At 43.7% G+C, this 23,452-nt stretch overlaps 1 protein-coding gene across 1 annotated transcript in view; it reads left to right on the top strand.

The window, feature by feature from the left end:
• Nucleotides 1–23,452, top strand: part of LOC144485255 (uncharacterized) — a 182,814-nt gene that overhangs the window by 38,691 nt on the left and 120,671 nt on the right.

The following is a 23,452-nucleotide window of genomic DNA, read 5'->3' on the forward strand; positions in this document are numbered from 1 at the left end:
TTTGGAAAATAAAATTTGCTATTGATACCTGGTCTGGCCACAGCAATGTGGTTGACTTTCAATCACCCTCAGGCAGCTGGGGATGAGCAATGGATGTTGGCCAGCCAGCGACGCCCAATATCCCATGAATGCATAAAATAAGTTTCCTTCTTTGATATTGAGGCCGTATTTTTCTCTCCAGTACATTATAATTTTAACGACAGCTGGTGGCTCAGACTGCATGTGTTGTGTTCTCAGTGAATCTCTCAGTTATTGTATTTGTTCTCAATGAAACTCTCAGTTGTTCTATCCACTTATTGTTAAACTTAAATGAAAGTTTTCCCTGAAATGTTCTCTCATAAATTGCTAATAAATACCGAACGACAAACTGATCAACTTGGACTTTGCCGTATTTCATTCTCCAAGTATCCTCCTCAGCTCTTCATTTTCTCTGTTAAAGTAGGGAATTGAAAGTTGTACATCCGCAGCTTGTGGCACTATTTTCCCTCACGGTTCACTTCATGTTCATGTCCAATACATTGATGCTGTTATTAACTGAACACTTTTGCTGTGTTTTATTGAAACACGCAGTTATTCGACACTCCTTCTCCTGCTTCAATAAAACACAGCAAAAGTGTACCGTTGACTCATGAGAGTTTGGCCCTCAGCAAGGATCAAGGTGCTTCCTTGTTGCTGCGTAAACTGTCACAATGAACTGAGCCTGGAGCTCTTTCCCCTGGGATCGACAAAACTCATCTCTCTTCTTTCATTCTCACTCATTCACTCCCAGTTTCTTTCGCTTCTCCTTTCGAGCTCGTTAACACATCCATCTGGGTGCACAGCTGGAAGTTAATGTAAGGAAGGAAAAACTGATTCATTTCGGTCGGAGAGGAGAGGCCGCAGAAAATAAACCAAACAAATTTAAAGAGATTTCTGTGCTGCACTGCGAGTGGGCAAGGATCTGGAATGTCTCATTACAGTTGTTTTTCACAAGGGATGACCACATTATTAGCATCAAACACCTTATTCACGTTTGTTGTGTAGTTTCAAGTAAAAATGGTTCTGAGAGGGAAAACAAGGTTGGAAAGATGCAGCAGGAGAATGTTTCTTTCTGCATTTTGTTTTCCGTAGACACCTCTCCCTTTACTTGCTCACAGCCCATTGCCCCATGAGACTGGGAGGAGAGTTGCATTATTTCCCTCACTGTTCACTTGATGTGATTGTATGTTAAGATCCTTCGGAATCATATCTACATCATAGATTTTGTTTGAGCTTATGTTGTAAATACTTATATATTGTTGGCAATAAATCTCTTATTACTTTGAGCCATATCGAGTACCCCTGGATTTATTGCAGCCCCCTAGTCTGGAATGGCACTTTATGATTCTAATGATGGATCAATTTCTCTGCCGCATGGTTATGGTTTTCCACCGAATTGTATTTCGAGAAAGCAAGTTATGAAGTGCAATGTAACTGCACATTTGAACGTTCACTTCCCACTAAGCATTGTAAAGGTTATTCATTATTTCCTTACATCCATCAAACCCCTGTTCAAAACAGTGGAGCTGGCAACATTGGGTGGAGTATTTCTTGCAGTTTTTAGGACCCTTTTACAAGCATTTGTCTCTGAGTGCCCTGGAATCAATGTGAAAGTTCATGAACATGAAATATGAGTTTCAATGATCTATCCACAAATGCTTCCAGTCTTGTTAGTTTTTTTTCCTCGCATTCTGGCCCACAGATGCAGAATTCTGATGAGCTTTAGATGACAAAGAAAGTCAAATTTTCCATTTTGTGAGAATGAAGCATACTATCTAAATGACGAGATATTCCAGAGCTCTGAGGAGCAGAGGAATGTGAGTGTCCTAGTGCATGAATCACTAAAGGCTATTAGGCAGGTACATCAAATAATGAGGTAAACTAATAGATTGTTATCACTTGATGCGAGGGGTATTTAGTACAAAAGTACCACAATAATTTTTCAGCTATGCAAGGCACTAGTGAGACTATTTTGCTGTACAGTGTATGGTATTAGCAACCTTTTTAAAAAATCTGTAAATGTATTCACAGAAAGTTTATCATTCTACTACCAGGAATGGGTGGGCTGTTTTATGAGGAAAGGTGAGATCGGGTAAACTCTATCTGTTGGAATTTAGCAGAGTGAGGGTTGACTTGACTGAAATATAAAAGATCCCGATGGGTCCTGACAGAGTGGTTGTCGAGAGGATGTTTCCACTTGTTGCACACACAGGAACTAGGGTACACATTTTAAAAGTTATGGGCCACACATTTAGAACGGAGATGAGGCGAAATATTTTCACTCAGAGGCTCGTGAATCTTTGGAACTCTCTACCTGAAAAGGCGGTAGAAACAAGAGTATTTTAATATTCTTAAGGCAGAGGTGGATAGATTCTTGCTAAGCAAGGAAGTGTTAGGTTATCTTGATTATGCGGAGTGCAGGTTACTAACAGATCAGTCATGATGTTATTAAAATGGCTGAGAACGTTCGAGTGTCCGATTGGGCTCCTCCTGTTCCTTGTCTATATGTTCAACTCTCAATCCACTATTCAGAAGAGTTACACATTTCCTATGGGTCATATTATTATAATTGGTGAACAATGATTTGGTCCATATTAACTGACCATGAATCAAACCGCGGCCGTGGACGTAAACGGTTCGAATCCTGATCACTGGACCACCACTGAGGTTGGAGACATACAAAGCCCGTGGATTCACGAGATTGCAATACCGATTTTTTTTTTACAGTGATTCAGTTTTCCTTATAAATTCTTGTATTCGAATATTGTGTACGTGTCTATAAGCAAGAACACAGTTAAAAGGTGTAACACTGAGAAGTAGAGGAATTGTTGGAGTTTAATGAAACTTTCGTTTTCTATCTCATTTTTCAAAATTTCAACAAATTAACAAATAATTTCAGTGGATAATTCACTCCATTCTTTAACTCGGCTCTGAATTTCCTCTGGGTCCCAGCATAAATAAACGGGTTGATGCAGGAACTCAGAAACTGTAGCATATATCCGCTTTCCTCCAAGATAAATGACCATTCACTAATATCAGCAACAGAAAAATAAGGAACCTTTGCAATTCGGACATAGAGTATCGTCACAAAAAATAACGTATATAAGAGGATGAAACTGCCCGGGATGGCAAAGAGTAAAATAATGGACTTTCTCCGCTTCTCCATCTCTGGGTCACTCTGTTTTTCTCCATTACTCTGTGACCGGAGTCTCCTGCGGGCCCGATTAGCCGCGAGAATGTGTCTGACGGTCAGAGCATTGAACAATAAAATCAGAATGAATGGGATACAGGGCATTGAAATTGTTCGAAACAAATCATAGGCGTTCCATATTGGGGATGTATAAAAAATTTGTTTTACAATACAGAACCAAGGTATGTTATTAATTATATGCAGCGGTTCAAATATAAAATACAGGAAGGACGTTTTTAGAGAGCTCAATGCGCAGACGGTCCCTATCACCCACGCCGCTGTCTTCTCCGTGCAGTATTTGATTTTCAGCTTCTGGCAGCAAATGGCCACAAATCGATCAAAGGTGAAAGCAACCGTTAACCAGGCAGAACTGTCAATGGTTGCGTAGATTATCACATTTTGCAGACTGCATATTGGTGTGATTGACAGGAAACTGCCGGGGAAATAAATCCCAGCAGTCCGGCTTAATATCACGCTGGTGATAATGACCAAGAGATCCGTCACCGCCATGGAGACTACATAGTAAATTATACATCTGGAGAGACCACAGCTTCTTCGGTATAGGATTAAAATGACTGCCAAGTTAGCTGTAAAGTATAGAAGGAAAGGGAACATATGGGTGACAGCAGGAGAGACAAGATGTTACTTTCTCAACTCCCATCGAAATGATACAAGATTATGCAGGAAATTGAAACTTTTGCGATTTGATTCTGCTTTGCCAACTGTCCCTTGTTCGGGTTCCCATGCACATAATCACAAGAATTATAAATAAGCTGGGTCAGTGACATTGAATTGCATCATAATGCAACACAATATAATGAAAGATAAGAAAATGTTGAAAAATCATAAATGCACCTCCAGGCATAGTCAACAACTTATTACAGGCACGTTGGATATGAAATTATAAAAAGCATTAATTGCCATATTCAACTGGAAAGTTTCCATCTCGCTCAATTTCAAAAGTTGCCCCATTTGGCGAATTATTCTTAAACTATTCGCTGTTGGAAATGCCTGCATCAAACCAAAATATAAATCTTCAATCAAAAAAGTAGGGAGCAATTCGCGTTTCTATGAATTTACAGAGGAAATGTTGAAAGGAGCTCCTAACCTGAAATTGTGGGTGTAACATGCAATACTGGAAATGGCAGATGTAAATGACGCAATTGGAGAGAGTGTTGCTCTCATTGCAGGAGTTAATGAACAAATCTGACCCGAAGTGGATATTTGAAGGTAATTATCAGATTAAGAGCTCGCAAGCAGTACTGGGTCCTTTCAACATGTCTTCTGAAATTTCAGAGAGAGGCAAGCAACTGACCATAGGCATTTCCAAAATCATTTATATTCCATGCAAAATATGCAGTCAGTTACCGTGCCTGGGTCAACATAATCAAAGCAATCAGAAAATAATGGGGAGAAATGGTGACTTGTGCAATGAGAGTCGAGGGTCGAGACGGAGACGGGTGGACCAATTTCTCACCAAAGAGCCGCTATTGCAATCCTCCTATACTGTCAAAAGCCCGTTGACACCAAAGGTCTGTCAATAAAATCTTTCATTATGTTCAGATAGCAATTATTTGTCCGACTCAATCCATTACTCTCAATTTCAACAACAAGAAAAATATCTGGAATTATACCGTGATAACGTTGTGGTAATTCGTCCCTGGAACAGGGAGAATACGATAACATATTTACATGTACAGGGAGGTGACAATGTGATAATTCAAGCACAACAATGACACTGATAATACAAAAGTTACACGTTTCCACTGCAATAACTATAACTTCCAATAGCAGCAACAATAATTCTGCAGAAATGGATTTATGCTGTGTTATCCGAGGGAAAATTCGTATTAGTTCATGTGTCATTGTCGTAATCGAACTACATGTACAGTATAATAACTTTGAAGTAACCCATCTACAATAGCATTGCTAAGAAAAATATAACTGCATTTCTAAATTGAATTTGCAGTGATAAATGGCAAGGTGGGACAGGTGAGGGGGGACAAAAGTGTGGCACAGGTCAGAGGCAGGCAGAACACAGTTGAATGGGAGACATTATAATTTGAATACCTTTTTCTGTTCTTTGAGTGAAATGACACTGCTTAAAACGGCAATATTCACCATTGATTCAGATAAATTGTGCTAACAGATTCAAGGTATTATCTCATTAAAATGAAGAATAAAGCTCTTAAAATTAATAAAGTGACCCTGTAAAAGAGGACAATAAGCATCAGTCTACCAGAAGAATCTATATATTTTAGGGGAAAATTCATTGCTTTAAATGATAGAAATGAATTCCGTGTCTTAGAGGTGCGCTAGTAATAAAATTGAAAAAGGTTACAGCTGAACAAAGACATTACATGTTAATAACTAACTACCACACTGTACCTGGAACTCCAATAGCTGCAATGACGGGATAGTAAATGGCAAACACCAGCCCTTTTGGAGGTGCATGCATTTCTATCGGAGGCTCTGAGCGTGTACGATATGACAGTAAATGTTGTAACATTTATACATAATGTGAAGCTCTGGGGAAATGATTAGTTTTTTAATATTATTCACATTTATTGTGAGAAACAGATTAGTGCAGAAGGTACCCAGCTGCCTTTTATGTTTTGATCGAAGACAATGGCTTTTTTTTGAATGAATTCTCAAACCTCCTGGAGTGTAATACCCAGAGATTACGGCATAATCTCAGTCATAAACAATAATTTGCCTGGATATTCGTGTCAGTACAGAACATTGCTGTTGCTTCTGACTGCATTAAGAAATGCAAATAGTCCGTGGAAAACACAACAGAAATGTGCAAAATCCCGATCAAATGATAGGATGCAATTTGGTTCTGAAGATCTCTCATAGAGTCAACCCACTTCCACCCATCTATTAGTGTATTCACGATGGGCAGCGCACTTAAGTGTGGTTACATTAGGAGTGCACAGTCTCCCCTCTTCACGATTATGTTCATTTTTGCCAGACGATTTCAATTATATCAGTTCGGCCAAGTTTCAGTTCCAGTCCATCCCAGTTACTTTTAGGCCTAACATCCCCGGCTTTGCACTGGTACACTGGACGTTGGCATACCCTGCTCAAAATCTGTAATTCATTGTAAACGGTTCCAGTTCAGCTTGGTTAGAATCGGCGTGTACATGCTCAAACTTGCTTGCGTCTGTTCATTGTCGACCAGATCCATCCCCGACAATTCCCAGGTGCTCGAGAGATCTACTTCACAAGGCTCAACGGAGTGTTGCCAGGTCCAATTCAGCATGGTTATATTCACTGTTGATATGATAAAATACTTAATTCTGGCAAACACATCTATATTTTCAGTTGAGGATTTCTATTTGAAAACGATTTTTTTCCACTGGAGGAAAGTCCAGCTCAACATCGTTACTGCCATAATGGACTTGGGCAACTTCGTTGAACTAATCGAGCCAACGTTTCCAGTCCAAGCTAAGCTCTGACGAAGGTTCATCCAGACTCGAAACGTTAGCTCTATTCTCTTTCCACAGATGCTGTGAGACCTGCTGAGATTTTCCAGCATTTTCTGTTTTTGTTTTAAATTCCAACATCCGCAGTATTTTGTTTTTATCTTTGTTGAACTAATGGTTGGCCTGATACAAAACATAAAATGTTGCAAATTCACAGCGTGTTTTGTCAGTGTATTTTACCCTGATGCTACGGGACTGTTGGAGGATTCCCATAATATTCTGCTTTGTCTGAAGTACAACGAAAAACTGCTGTATCTTTTTGTTTCCTACAAAAAGAAACATACAAACTGTCGAGTGGAGAAGTGAAAGAAATTGAGGACGAAATATTAATTTAGAGGAGACAAGAAGGAAAAATAATCCAGGGCGTAGATGCAGAAAATGAGGGTCTATTTACTGTTCTTGTGAAACAGTTTAAGAATCCAATATTTATCATCAGTCACATGGATTATAGAACATATGAATAAATCTGCACACATCATTGCTGAGAGCACAGTTCAAGCACTTGGTTCGGTTTCTTGACTCTTCTTTCGTTTCTGGCTCAGATCAAAGACAGGAGGGACCAAGTGAGATGAGGCAGGGTGGGGAGATGATAATCCTGAGCAGACGCTTCAGCAATGGAGGCCTTTTCACCAGGGGAAGAAAGGTTCAGAAATGGTCTAACAGACGTGTTCCCAATCAAGGAAGTTTGGAAACTATTGAAAAGAAACCCGGTAGTCCATCTGGTCGCCATTGTTTCTAATAATGTAAACTACTGTGGAAAAAAAAGATCGCTCTTTGGTAAATTGGCTTTTTGACAGTTGGTCGGCATCCTTCTTTGATGGTTAAGGAACGTTCGAAACTTCCATTCTTTCGAAATCAACAATACAAAATTGCCTCATGTGGAGTTGTGACTTTAGACAGTTAATCTATTTCTTCAAATGAACACGTAATGTAGTACCCAAGTAACCACGTCAGAAACTGTGATAAATGATCTCAGATCAATCATAAATAGCAAATTTTGGAAAAAGGCATCCGATGCAGAAATAACATCAGAGTAATAACACCTAAAATAAACTGCCATAATAACAATATTATTAATAATAATACAGCAATATCATGCAGCAATATTCGGCAACATATTGATAATTGCTGCTTCACAGACGCAGTTGTTTATACAACGTGCTAAAACCAGTTTCAGGGCTTTGTAAGTTGTGCCTATAAAAACAAAGGCCTCACAGTGCTGCTCTGACTGCACGGTGAGTGCTGCCTAATGTGAGGATTCCTTTGAGCGTTGAGTGAAAACACGGTGTTCACGTGGTAAATTATAAGGAGGTAAGTAGTCATTAAACTTGCTTTCAGGGTGAGCGAAATTAGTTCTTATTTGGGAAGTTAAAATCAGCACTTCAGTGCATTCCTGCAACAGGAATCAGCTGAGTCAGCTCTCAACTGTACTTGGCTGGTTCTTTGTACATCTAGTTAAAACCAGTTTCAGGGCTTTGTAAGTTGTGCCTATCAAAGCAAAGGCTTCAGTGCGGCTCTGACTGCACAGTGAGTGCTGCCTGAATGTGAGGAGTGCTTTTAGAGTTGGGTCAATACAGGGAGTTAGGTGAAACAGGCAGCAGAGGCTACAAAGGAGAGTACTGATTGGTAATTAACTGTTAGTCTTGATTCTTTGACACTGACAGTGACTTCACACTAAAGAAAAAAACTTAAGAGTGACATCACAGTTGGGCTGTGATTTGAGTGACTAACAGGAAGCTGTACTACATTTGAAAACCTATTGAAATTACTGGTTAGATATCGCATTGAGACTATTGTAATAAGGCGACAGGTAATTAAAAAAAGAATAAATAAAACCCAACTTCAACACTAATTAAATAAAATAGAGATGGAGGTTCGGGTGATCTGTTGTTCATGCATGATGTGGGAGCTGGTGGACCCCATTGTGGTGCCCAGTAAGCATGTCTGTAGTAATTGTTGGTTGCTTGAGGAACTCGGGCTCGGAGTGGATGAGCAGGATTCTGAGCTCCAGGCGCTGCGACACAGCAGGAAGGGGAAGATGTACATGGACACTGTGTTCCAGGAGGCAGTCAAAGAACAAAGAACAAAGAACAGTACAGCACAGGAAACAGGCCCTTCGGCCCTCCAAGCCTGTGCCGCTCCTTGGTCCAACTAGACCAATCGTTTGTATCCCTCCATTCCCAGGCTGCTCATGTGACTATCCAGGTAAGTCTTAAACGATGTCAGCGTGCCTGCCTCCACCACCCTACTTGGCAGCGCATTCCAGGCCCCCACCACCCTCTGTGTAAAAAACGTCATACTCAGTCATACTCAGTCATACTCAGTCATACCCCTTTGATTAAATACCTTGAATTTGGCCAGTCGACAGGGACAGGCGAATTTGGCTGCGAATGAGGCAGGTAGAAGGATCTTGGAGGTAGGTTTGCAGGAGCCTCAGTCCCTGAAATTGTCCAACAGGTTAACAAAGAACAAAGAACAGTACAGCACAGGAAACAGGCCCTTCGGCCCTCCAAGCCTGTGCCGCTCCTTGGTCCAACTAAACCAATCGTTTGTGTCCCTCCATTCCCAGGCTGCTCATGTGACTATCCAGGTAAGTCTTAAACGATGTCAGCGTGCCTGCCTCCACCACCCTACTTGGCAGCGCATTCCAGGCCCCCACCACCCTCTGTGTAAAAAACGTCCCTCTGATATCTGAGTTATACTTCACCCCTCTCAGCTTGAGCCCGTGACCCCTCGTGATCGTCACCTCCGACCTGGGAAAAAGCTTCCCACTGTTCCCCTATCTATACCCTTCATAATTTTGTATACCTCTATTAGATCTCCCCTCATTCTCCGTCTTTCCAAGGAGAACAACCCCAGTCTACCCAATCTCTCTGCATAGCTAAGACCCTCCATACCAGGCAACATCCTGGTAAACCTTCTCTGCACTCTCTCTAACGCCTCCACGTCCTTCTGGTAGTGCGGCGACCAGAACTGGACGCAGTACTCCAAATGTGGCCTAACCAGCGTTCTATACAGCTGCATCATCAGACTCCAGCTTTTATACTCTATACCCGTCGTATAAAGGCAAGCATACAATATGCCTTCTTCACCACCTTCTCCACCTGTGTTGCCACCTTCATGGATTTGTGGACTTGCACACCTAGGTCCCTCTGTGTTTCTATACTCCTGATGACTCTGCCATTTATTGCATAACTCCTCCCTACATTATGTCTTCCAAAATGCATCACTTCGCATTTATCCGGACTAAACTCCATCTGCCACCTCTCCGCCCAATTTTCCAGCCTATCTATATCCTGCTGTATTGCCCGACAATGCTCATCGCTATCCGCAAGTCCAGCCATCTTCGTGTCATCCGCAAACTTGCTGATTACACCAGTTACACCTTCTTCCAAATCATTTATATATATCACAAATAGCAGAGGTCCCAGTACAGAGCCCTGCGGAATACCACTGGTCACAGACCTCCAGCTGGAAAAAGACCCTTCGACCACTACCCTCTGTCTCCTATGGCCAAGCCAGTTCTCCACCCATCTAGCCACTTCTCCTTGTATCCCATGAGCCTTAACCTTCTTAACCAACCTGCCATGTGGGACTTTGTCAAATGCCTTACTGAAATCCATATAGACGACATCCACGGCCCTTCCTTCATCAACCGTTTTTGTCACTTCCTCAAAAAACTCCACCAAATTTGTAAGGCACGACCTCCCTCTTACAAAAAGGTTCGAGATTCTTGCTCCCTGTGTGGACAGGAACGGGTACTGCAGGGATGATGAACAATCTGGCCACGGCACCGTGGTACAGGGAGCCGTGCAAGTAGGGGGAGAAAAAATAAATGTAGTCGTAATTGGAAATAGTATAGTTAGGGGAATTCACACTGTTCTCTGTGACCAGAATCGAGAATCCCGAAACTTGTGTTGCCTGCCTGGTGCTCGGGTCCGGGATATCTCATCAGGGCTGCAAAGGAACTTGGAGTGGGAGGGGAAAGACACAGTTGTCGTGGTCCACGTAGGTACCAATGACAGAGGTAGAACAAGAACAAACTGCGAATTGAGTACGGACAGCTTGGAGCGAAATTCAAAAGCAGAACCAAAAAGGTGATAATCTGTGGATTGCTATCTGAGCCAGGAGCTAATCGGCACAGGGTACATAAGATTAAGGTGATAAATGCATCGCTCAAAGATAGGTGTGGAAGGAATAGGTTTGAATTCATAGGACATTGGCACCAGTGTTGGGGAAGAGGGGACCCGTTCCGATGGGATGGTCTTCATCTGAATCGTTCTGGGACTCGAGCCTTGACGAATGGTCCAACTAGGGTTGTAGAGAGGGCTTTAAACTAAATAGTGGGGCGGGGGTGGGGGGGTCAGTTATATGGAGAATTTTGAAATCAGAGTTAAAGGAGAGGTAGAAGTGAAGGTTTATGGAGCTGAGGGCTCAGGAGAGGTTAGTAAATTTTCCAGACCACGTAATACAACAGAGAGTATGGAAACTGGCAGGAACCTACGACCGAGCAAAAAAGATGACAAGTTTGATAGGGGAGGTGGTCAATTCAGGACAGAGGGCCTTGTACCAATATGGTATACTATATTGCAGTATACAGAACAAGATAAATGAGCTTTTTGTGCACATTGAAATTGGCTGGTACGATGTTGTGATTATCACAGAGACGTGGCTGCAAGGGGATCAGGCTGGGACCTAAATATCCAAGGATATGTGTCCTATCAGAAGGACGGACAGATGGGCAAAGGGGGCGGGGTTGCATTGTTAGTCAGGAATGAAGTTAAATCGATGCCAAGAAGTGATATAGGAACAGAAGGCATAGAATGTTGGGAGAGTTGAGGAATCGCAAAGCTAAAAAGACCCTGATGGGAGTTATGTACAGGCCCCCGAGCAGTTGTCAGGATGTGGGGCAGAAAATGAATCAGGAGATAGAAAAGGCATATAAAAAGGCCAATATTACAATAAGCATGGGGGACTTCAATATGCAGGTGAACTGGAAAATCAGGTAGGTAGTGCATCCCAAGAAAAGGAATTTGTGGAATGTCTATGAGTTTTGTTTTGGAGCAGCTTGTGACAGAGCCTACTTGGGAACAGGCAATTCTGGATTTGGTAATGTGTAACGAGGCAGACTTGGTTAGGTAACGTAAGGTGAAGGAACCCTGAGGGAGCAGTGACCACAATATGATAGAACGTACCCTGCAGTTTGAGAAGGAGAAGCTGGAAGCAGATGTAATGGTATTACAAATAAGGCAACGACAAAGGCATGAGGGAGGAGCTGGCCAAAGTTGATTGGAAAAGGAGCCTAGCAGGGAAGACAGTGGAATGGCACTGGCAGGAGTTTTTGAGAGTTATTCGGGAAGCGCAACAGAAATTCAACCCAAGGAGGAGGAAACATTCTAAGGGCGGGGGGAGGGGGCGGGGGGGGGGGGGGGGTGGTGGATGGGCGGGGGGGGGGGGGGGGGGGATGGGCGGTGGCTGATGCGGGACGAGGCATCCATGGCTGACGAGGGAAGTCAAGGAATGCATAAAAGCAAAAGAGACATTCAAAGTGGAAAGGATTAGTGGGAAGCCAGAGGATTGGGAAGCCTTTAAAAGCTTTTTGAAAAGCTTTTTGAAAGACGCCAGTGGGATGCAACAGCTCTAAGAGAGTCAGCGAGCACAGGTGAATGTCGTGGCCATCTCTAAGGAGAAGGTTCTAGGGAAAATGAAAAGGTATGAAGGTGGATAAATCACCTGGACCGGGTGGACTACACCCCAGGGTTCTAAAAGAGGTGGCTGAGGAAAGTGTGGAGACATTGGTGGTGATCTTTCAGGAATCACTGGAGGCAGGGAGAGTACCAGAGGGCTGGAAAGTAGCTAATGTAACACCGCTGTTTACGAAGGGTGGGAGGCAGCAGACGGGAAATTATAGGCCGGTTAGCATAACGTCAGGCACTGGCAAGATTTTAGATTCCATTATTAAAGATGAGATCGTGGAGTACTTGGATGCATGATAGATTAGGCCTGAATCAGCACGGTTTGTCAAGGGGTGGCCTTGTCTGTCAAATCTGTTAGAGTTCTTTGAGGCGGTAACAAGGAAGTAGATAAAGGAGAGCAAATGGACATGATTTATTTAGATATCCAGAAGGCCTTTGACAAGGTGCCGCATAGGAGAATGTTAAAGAAGTTAAGCGCCCATGGTGTTCAGCGTAAGATCCTGGCATGGATAGAGGATTGGATGACTGGCAGAGGCAGAGAATGGGGATAAATGTGACTTTCTCAGAATGGCAACCGTTGACTGGTGGTGTGCCTCAGGGGTCACTGCTGTGACCACAACTTTTCATGAAATACATCAACGATTTGGAGGAAGGAGCTGAAGGCAGTGTTACTAAGTTTGCAGATGATATAAAGATACGTAGAGGGAAAGGTAATATTGAGGAAGCATGGGGGCTGCAGAAGGACTTGGACAGGTTAGGGGAGTGGGCAAAGAAGTGACAGATGGAATACAATGTCGAAAAGTATGAGGTTATGCACTTTGGAAGGAGGAATGGAGGCATAGTTTTTTTTTTCTAAATGAGAAAATGCTCAGGAAAACAGAAACACAAAGGGACTTGGGAGTCATTGTTCAAGATTCTCTTGAGGTTAACTTGCATGTTCAGTCGGCAGTTAGGAAGGCATTTGCAATTGGCATTCATTTCGAGAGGGTTAGAATACAAGAGCAGTGATGTACCTCTGAGGCTGTATAAGGCTCTGGTCAGAACCCATTTAGAGTATTCTGAGCAGTTTTGGGCCCCATATCTAAGGAAGGATAAGAAGATAAGAACTAGGAGCAGGAGTCGGTCATCGCGCCCCTCGCGCCTGCTCCGCCATTCAATAAGGTCAGGGCTGATCTTTTCGTGGACTCAGCTCCACTTACCCGCCCGCTCACCATAACCCTTAATTTCTTTACTGTTCACAAATTTACCTATCCTTTTCTTAAAAACATTCAATGAGGTAGCATCAATTACTTCACTCAGCAGGGGACTCCACAGATGCACAACCCTTTGTGTGAAGAAGATCCTCCTCAACTCAATCCTAAATCTGCTCTCTCTTATTTTGAGGCCGTGCCCCCTAGTTCTCGTTTCACACACCAGTGGAAACAACTTCCCTGCTTCTATCTTATCTACTCCCTTATTAATCTTATATGTTTCTGTAAGATCTCCCATCATTCTTCTGAATTCCAATGAGTATATCCCCAGTCTACTCAGTCTCTCCTCATAAGCCAAACCTCTCAACTTCGGAATCAATCTAGTGAATCTCATCTGCCCCCCCTCCAGTGCCAGTATATCCTTTCACAAGTAAGGAGACCAAACCTCTCCACAGTACTCCAGATGTGGCCTCACCAGCACCCTATACAGCTGCAACATAACCTCGCTGTTTTTAACTCCATCCCTCTAGCAATGAAGGACAGAATTCCATTTGCCTTCTTAATTACCTGCAGCAGTCTTTGGTGCGGCACCCTGTCAAACGCCTTCTGAAAATCCAGATACACCACATCCACAGACTCCCCATTGTCCACTGTGCATGCAATGTTCTCAAAGAATTCCAGCAAATTAGTCAAACATGACCTGCCCTTCATGAACCCATGCTGTGTCTTACCAATGGAACAGTTTATATCCAACCAAAGGGACAATTTATATCCAGGATGTGCTGGCCTTGGAAAGGGTCCGGAGGAGGTTCACAAGAGTGATCCCTGGAATGAAGAGCTTGTCGTATGAGGAACAGTTGAGGACTCTGAGTCTGTACTCGTTGGAGTTTAGAAGAAAGAGGGGGAATCTTATTGAAACGTATAAGATTCTGCGAGGCCTGGGTAGAGTGGACGTGGAGAGGATGATTCCTGTAGTAGGTAAACCTAGAACCAGAGGGCACCACATCAGGCTAAAGGGGCGATCCTTTAACACAGAGGTGAGGAGGAATTTCTTCAGCCAGATAGTCGTGAATCTGCAGAACTCTTTGCTGCAGAAAGCTGTGGAGGCCACGTCATTGAGTGTCTTAAGGGCAGAGAAAGATAGGTTATTAATTAATAAGGGGATCGGGGTTATGCAGAAAAGGCAGGAGAATGGGGATGAGAAAAATATCCGCCATGATTGAATGGCGGAGCAGACTCGATGGGCCGAGTTCTGCTCCTCGGTCTTATGGTATAAGATTCCACTAGATGGCGTTCCATGACATCTGAGAACAAAACTTTCAGATCCGCCACTTCACCGCTGTTACAGGTGACGGCTGGAGTACGGGAAATACCTGGGCGTCGCGACACCAACACAAAACACATTTTATTCAGGACAAGAGCGTCTATGTGAATTATCGAAGCATCGACACAGAACCATGTCTTCTGGACCAGAAGCTTGGGGTTCCAATCCCACTTCAGGGTCTTATGCCTGCAGAAAGTGTGATCCTTTTCCGATTCACAGGTTGATGATCAGCTTGTAAACTCTTCCAATCTACTTCATGACAGGTGGTAAGAGTGGGCGCGTTTCCCGATCGGTAATACTGCAGAGGTAATGGAAACGACTGCGGTACTTTGTCAGGCAAAGTCATTGCCCAATCCAATGGAAAAGTCTGGAAGATGTGAAGAGTGGCGCAGCAGTCTTTCAAATTGACTTTTATCAATCAGTGTATTCCAATGTCACTGGGTAGCATGAATAAGACGTTTAGCACAGTGCTACTAATCAACGTCGGTCCTCAGTGTAGCATAAAGAGAGAGAGAGAGACAGAGAGAGAGAAAGAGAAAGAGGTATCCATTTGGATACTGTTTGTGACAAGATCGAAGTAACCCGGAAATTCCTTTACTCTAGGGTCAGAATTATAGTCCTTTTTGAGAGATAATTAAACATTCCCACTGTTCTCTGCGTTAATAAAGTTTCTAACATAACAGCAGTGACTACACTGGTAATGAGCTTCCGGCAGTTAGAAAGTGTTTTGGGGCATATGGAATCTGTAAAAGCCGCAATAAAAGTAAAATAGTTGTTGTTTTCGAGTGAAATTTGATTCTAGAAGCTAAATTCGTTGTCCTCCTGTTTCTACGGGGCACCGTGAACTTTATTTTTAATTTTATTGTTTCTATTTCAATTTTTTTCCTGGATTGTTTGAGTGAGCTGTCGCGACCTCCTGGAATTTTGAGGATTCCGTCCCCAGTCGGGTCAGAGATTCTTTCCGTTCCACAGGACACCGGGAGTCAGTCAGGAAAAACACTCCGGGATCTTACCGAGGAGACAGTGCAGTGGTCAGGAACTGCTGCACCGTCAGAGCTGCCAGCCTCTTGGTGACCTATTAAATCGAGGACACCGTCTTCCTTCTCAGGTGGACGTGATGCATCGCATGGCCATTGTTTCCAAGAAGACAAGGAGAAATGCATGTTTGACAATCACAATCACGGAAACAGACAGAACACTGCAATATTACTGGATGAAATGATATGCTGAGTGCAAATTGCCTGCTGTGTTTTCCATCGTGACGGGGAAACACTTTGGGACATCAAACTCTATATATATACTAATGTAAATTCTTTAAACTGTCGCCATTTCGTTATTCCGGTCATATATTTATTATTAATGAAAACATATTCCAGAATTAAAAGTTTGAGAAATCACCACGATTTCAGTTTCCATTTCTGACTCACTCTGATCACAACCTTTGCCGAACGCTCTGCTATTTTGGGTGAGGCTCTGAGAGTCTTTGTACCGGTTCAGCCTTGCTCTGTGTGTCTCTGGGACTCGGTGCACAGTAATACACCCCGGAGTCTGCCAGCTCTGTTTTAGACACTTTCAGCGGGCCAGTGCGTGTTGCATCATTGAGCTCCGGTGTAAAACGGTCCCCTGGCGATCTCTGTGTGTCCTCGCTGTATCTATATCTCAACAGTAGATACTCCATGGAGCCGCTAGATTACTGACGGTCCAGATAAGTAAGGAGTGTTACTTGAAGTTGAATAATTACCGAACAACTGAACATCATCTCCTTCAGTGACTGTGACCGCTGCCGGTGCCTGTGAAACAGAATCTCCTCCACAATGTCCTGTATGAACCCAAAGAAATATTAAACTAAATAAAAAGACTTCATTCTGTCCCCAAAACATCACCCCCCACTCCCCTCCTCCCCCCCCCCCCCCGCCCCCCGCCCAACCACTGAATCAGCCGTCAGCTTGAACAATAATCGCAGAGAGAAACAACGCAGTTCAGCGGCTGGAGCGGGAGGTGCTTGCGGTGATTAAATAAAACTTCCATCGTAAACATTCTATTCTTTCTAACGAGATCAGGTCCTCACCTTCAGTCCCTATAACTTGAAACTGCTCACTGTTTGTGTGTTTGAAGTTTGATGTTTGCCAAAGTCATTTACTGGTATCAGAGGAGCTTGAATTTCAGCCCAACTCATTATCTCTCATTCCCAGGGCGAAATTAGCCTAATCCCAACTGTGCAGCGTTGAGACCAGCGAGATCCAGATAACATTTCGATGTTGGGATCAATCCACTCCCCGAATACCCACCCCTCCCCCTTGCAGTGAGCGAACTGCCCGGCAGAATATACTGAGTGGTTACGATGTGTAACACAGAGTTGAGCAACTTGTGAATTTACCGGTTAAAAGAGCTGCCACTGTGAGGAATAATTAACTGGAGACATGTTTGCAGAGAGCTCGCGGCGGATTTGACCAGAGCGGGTTGAAGCTGAAGTTGTTTTGGTCAAGAGTTGGGAAGACGTTGAGTCACATCCAGGCCCCTGTTTATTGGTTTACTGAAAACGTCATCAGATGACATCCTATCGGCTTCTAGTTCTTTTGTTCTTCAATGCACCAATGATCTCGCAGCTCCTTTATCTGCAATTCGTCCTATTGGCGGAGAGATGAAAGGAGTAAAATGAATTTGGACATCAAACGAAAGGGAATTACTTCCTCTTCAACTGCCATTTTAGCAACAGACTGATCCCGAGTCCTGATGGCTCTCTTCTGACATGGAGAATGACAATATCCATCCTTACAGCAACATGAGAAGCAGTTTGTTATTAATCCTGTTTGGCATAGCAGGAGTGGTGCAGGGGAGGATGATTTTGTTTAGTTGGAACATCTACTTGATAAGAAATGATAGAATAATGAATGGTCTGAGATATTTCCTTATGATGTTCCCTCAATTTGTAACTTTGCAGTGTGTGAAATCCTCTTTCAGAGTCGAAAACAACTTGCCCCCCCCCCCCCGCCCCCCGCCATTGGACTGCTGATCCAAAGAGTGCCAAACAGGATAAAGCAGCAAAGATGAATATCTACAATAAAATCTCTAACAAAACAGCACATGTGAGGCTGATCAGAGTTAGAACAGCACAGGAAAGCTGTGGGTGGGAGTTGCCATCGGCAGTGTGGTCACAGGTAGGATTTATCTGCAAAGAGCTGAGCTCAATAACAATGTCACTTTGGAAATTCTATAATTTTCCCTCTCTGTAAGATCGGCAGCTCAATTTTCATTCCATACTGCGGACCAGCAGGTTCGCACCAAGAGTGTTAGGGTTTGTAAATGATTCAATACAAAGCGAAATCTTCATCAGTCATGTGGATGGAAAGCGGGACCGAATAGCTGAGTAGCAGATTGGAGAGGTTCTGAATTAAAGGACAAGGTAACAGAAAAAGCATTAAATGTTTGCGTTTAAGACTGGGAATGGAAATGGGCATAATTTTCACAAATCAGTAACGACAAGAGCAGTCAGGAACAAATAGGCAGAGAAAGGCGTGGAAAACCATTTAATGTATCTCAGATCGATTCTACAATCTTATACCAATTAGGTTCATTTGCCATGCTAAATTAACCCTAGTGTAAGGGGGAATCAATGGGGTTACGGGAAAGGGCCTGGGTTGGTTTGTTGTCGGCGCAGACTCGATGGACTGAATGGCCTTCTTCGGCACTGAAGGGATTCTATGATTCTACAACTGTAAGTTACGATCATTAATTAATACAACTGTGCAACTGGACAACACCACTTGCTGTTTTTCAGTGTTGTTTTTGTGTTGCAATGTTGAGAATCTCCGTCACTCTCTCTGTGGAAACTGAATTAGCCGCTCGTGTGTGAGCGCACCCTGCTGGAAACTAACTAGAACTGCCAGTGTGGGGTTTTTGCACCGCATTCGATATATCTCTGCAGCAGCGTGGGCTCCATGGCACAGAAATACACGGCGCTGCCGAAAATCAGTGCGTTCATGATCGTTAGCTCGCTAGTGTTGTTATTTTTAAATCAAATTTAGAAGAAACCCGATCATCGATGTTGGTATTCCTTTGCACGTTCTCTCCAATAAGCTGAAATATGTCCACTGGAGCTGACTATAACAGTACACATAAGGATTAGAATGGCTAGTTTCCAAGGTGCAGGTTAGTATCACGTTACTTTCCTCCTTAACCGATATTTCAGGACCCAGTTGTTCCACTTTGTCTTGGTGGCTCCATTCTAACAGAAATAACAACAATAATGACAATCCGAGTCAGCCTCATATTGAGCGATACAATTATCATCTCCGCCGTCACTGCTGTTTTAACAATAACATCTGGGTTGCAGCAGTCAGGAGGAGCATGTAGTTTTACTGGGAAGGAAAAAACTTACTGAGGACTGAGATAATGATGAGGATCTGAGCGAGTCAGTTCTCCATGATCATCCTTAGTCTATAACTCATCAGTGAGGGAAATCCTCCATCAGAGACACAAATACAGATCCCCGTCCCATTGCACTGCTTATCCAACCAATGAGAGGAATGGTGCAACGCCAACAATCTGTCCAATCACACAATCGGGTCAGAGTGAGAACAGCAAACGGAAGCTGTGGGCGGGGTACCGCAGATTCAATATTGAGTGAAGCGTGCGGTGACTCTCAGCGGCACTCGGAACTGTTGGACGGAAATAGAGCCAGTTGAATCTACAGAAGTCTCTTATCATCCTGCGCCGACTCACTTTTCAGGGTGTCCAACAATAAATAAAGCGACTGCGACATGAAGCAACGAGAACCATAGAATCTTTGAAAGGCAAATTGGTCATCCGGCGTATCTATGTTTCCTTGGAGGAGTTCTCCAAATCATCCAATTCTCCCCGCAGCTCCGTGAAATCTCTGCTTAACTAACTTTGCTCTCAAGAGTACAAGCCCGGTCTCTATAACCTCACCACAAAACTGAATTTCCTCATCCCTGGAAAGGCGGAGGATTGAGCGGAGACTTTGTAAAATATTGTCAGTTGGCAGATGGGGAAAATGGAGTAGGAAGCAAACCAGAAAACACTGCCCTCAGCTTTGCGAATCTTTAGAAACTGTTTGGGAACTGGAATCAGAGGAGATTGAAGGGTGGACTGTCTGACTGAGCAGAGACAATCAAGGCAACCTTCCCTTCTTTAAGAGGCTGGAACTTTGATTCCGATGTTATCAGTAAAAATAACTGATCAGAGACATTGAAAGGATTCTCGTTCCTGCACATCAGCAATTCAAATCTAATATCAATTTCGGAATAGTCAGAATATTTGGTTTCAGACAAGACACCGAAAAGGCTTGAATGGAGACGGCACCGGTTGTTGGAGAGCCGGTTCCCGATGACATGGATGTGTCTGCAATGGGGGGTCTCTGACTATTAGACGTAACTTGTGTCTGCAGCTAACCCATTAGAAATCCGTTCAATTATTCCATTCTCACCAACCCATAAATTATTCTCTCTTACTCAGTTACACAGTTAATGAGACAGGGGAAAGCAGCAATATTTCAGTCTCCCCCATCTCCAAACACCCCCTGCCGGCAAAAAGCACTGGCGATTTAGCTGCATAAGTTTTCTAAGAAATGGTGAAGACCAATGGGTGTCAATATTTTGATTGATCCCCTTTTCAGTTCACATTTAACCATAAACTGGAATTCGGAAACTTCAGAGCAGGGAGTTTTGATAACAAAACTGGCAGGACTTGCAGATAGTGAGGAACATTGTCAGAGGCTACAGAAGGATATAGATAGGCTGGAAATTTGGGCAAGGAAATGGCAGATGGAGTTCAATGCTGATAAATGCGAAGTGATGCATTTTGGTGGGAATAATGTAGGGAGGAGCTACACGATAAATGGAAGAACCATAAAGGGTGTAGAGATGCAGAGGGACCTGGGTGTGCAAGTCCACAGATCTTTGAAGGTGACGTCACAGGTGGAGAAGGTGGTGAAGAAGGCATATGGCATGCTTGCCTTTATAGGACGGGGCATAGAGTATAAAAGTTGGGGTCTGATGTTGCAGATGTATAGAACGTTGGTTCGGCCGCATTTGGAATACTGCGTCCAGTTCTGGTCGCCACACTACCAGAAGGACGTGGAGGCTTTGGAGAGAGTGCAGAGGAGGTTTACCAGGATGTTGCCTGGTATGGAGGGGCTTGGTTATGAGGAGAGATTGGGGAAACTGGGGTTGTTCTCCTTGGAAAGACGGAGGATGAGGGGAGACTTAATAGAGGTGTATAAAATTATGAAAGGCATAGATAGGGTGAACGGTGGGAAGCTTTTCCCCGGGTCGGTGGTGACGTTCACGAGGGGTCATAGGTTCAAGGTGAAGGGGGGGAGGTTTAACACAGATATCAGAAGGACATATTTCACACAGAGGGTCGTGGGGGCCTGGAATGTGTTGCCGGGCAAGGTGGTGGAGGCGGACACACTGGGAACGTTTAAGACTTATCTAGACAGCTATATGAACGGAGTGGGAATGGAGGGATACAAAAGAGTGATCTAGTTTGGACCAGGGAGCGGCGCGGGCTAATTGTTCCTGTTTTCTCGTTTCAAGGCTTCATTCTACGATCATCTTGCTGGTGCCAGTACAGAGTGAGACTCCGGATAGTTGGGAACCTGTCTCGGGGGCAGGGGATTCATATGGTGTTCGTGGAAGTGGAAATGACTAGGGTTGGGAAGCATTTTCCGATCGGGGCCATTGTGATCTCCTGGACTCGTTTCGATCGCCTCAGGGGGTCGGAGAGGAATTTCCCAGATTTTTTTTCCCCATATTGGCCCTGGGGTTTTTCACTCTGGGTTTTCGCCTCTCCCTGGAGATCACATGGTCTGGAATGGGGGGGTGGGGGTAAGTTAATAGGTTGTAATGAACAAAGCATCGTAGCTGTGAGGGACAGCTCGGTGGATAGGATATTGGTATGTAGATAGGCTGGAAAATTGGGCGGGGATCCTGGATTCAGGATTCAATCCTGGACCGGGGAGCGGCGCGGGCTTGGAGGGCCGAAGGGCCTGTTCCTGTGCTGTATTGTTCTTTGTTCTTTGTTCTTTGTTCTTGTTTGTACCCCGGTTATTGCCTGGGACCTGCACAAATATGAATAGAATGTGATAACACCTTCAATACAGAAAGTCCGCTGAGGACAAAAGCGACTGGTTTAGAAGGTCAAACCGTGCAGTCTGATTCAACATCAGAACCTGATTTGTGGAAGTACAATTCGGCTCGAAACCCTTTCTTTCATGCGGCAGAGAAATTCATCTAACATTAGAATCATAAAATGACATTTGCACCTTTTTTTCTCTTTTGCCATGTCAAGGTGGTACAGTGGTCAGCACTGCTATCTCACAGCGCTAAAGACCCAGGCTCAATTCCCAGCTTTGGTCACTGTCTGTGTGGCGCTTGCACGTTCGCCCCGTGTCTGCATGGGTTTCTTCTCACAGCCTGAAAGACGTGCTGGTTATGTGCATTGACCGCAACAGGCGCTGGAGTCTCGCGACTAAGGAATTTAACAGTGTCTTCATTGAAGTATAAGCCTTACTTGTAACTAATAAATAACTTTACTTTAAATGAGCATTTTGCAGAATATTATTTAACACTTGGAAATGCAACTGCAGTTAGGCTGAGAGATAATGTTTTCTGTCAATATTTAATAACAAACGGAAATGAGGTAACTTTTCCTCACACTGAGAGATGAGGAAGTTTGAACACTGTTGTTGTCCTATTTCACACAGGGAACCATTAACATGTTAGGTGAATTTATTAAACACCACACTTCAGAAACAGAGAATACATGACTCTGAAGTACAATCATACAGCACGGTTCGACATTCCAGTCAGTTGTCGAGCATCGTTTTTGTAGTGTAGTGTTTATCACATTCATCTGACACACGAAAGGTTCCCAGTTCCAAAACAGGTGGAAACATTTATACATACTTTTAACCTCAGAGAGAGGAAAAGAACAATAATTCACGCTAATTGCTGAATAAGTATGTTACACAGAGTTGCATTTTCCCCTCCCCTCCACATTTCTGTACACACTCAAACCCGACAGAATATCTTGAACTGGTTACCGTTTCCAGCTCTCACTATTCAGAAAGTTTCTCTCAAACTTGCACATTCGGGTTTTTTCATTTGTTCATTCCTGAAACATTGCCGTCGCTGGCCATCATTCACTGCCCAACCCGAGTTGAGATGCAACCATATTGCTGTGGCTCTGGAGTCACATGCAGGCCCGACCAGGTCGGAAGAGCAGATTTCCTTCCAAAGATACATTGGTGAATCATATGGGTTCATTCAACAATCGAAAATGCTTTCACGGTCATCAATGGATTCTCAATTCCAGATTTTTGGTATTGTATTCAAATCCCACCAGCTGTCCTGGCAGTCCCCAGAATGTTAGCTGGTCGAGCGATAACTCGCCCCACCTAAAGCATCTGCGCCTCAGATGAGGCTCGAATTTACAACCTGGGCATAGCCCGCAGGCCGCACTGCTGTATAAACACCATGCGCTAACCGATTGCGCCACTACGGCACTGTGCCGTACGAATTTGT

This window comes from Mustelus asterias, unplaced genomic scaffold, assembly GCF_964213995.1.
Source record: "Mustelus asterias unplaced genomic scaffold, sMusAst1.hap1.1 HAP1_SCAFFOLD_178, whole genome shotgun sequence".
NCBI lineage: Eukaryota > Metazoa > Chordata > Chondrichthyes > Carcharhiniformes > Triakidae > Mustelus > Mustelus asterias.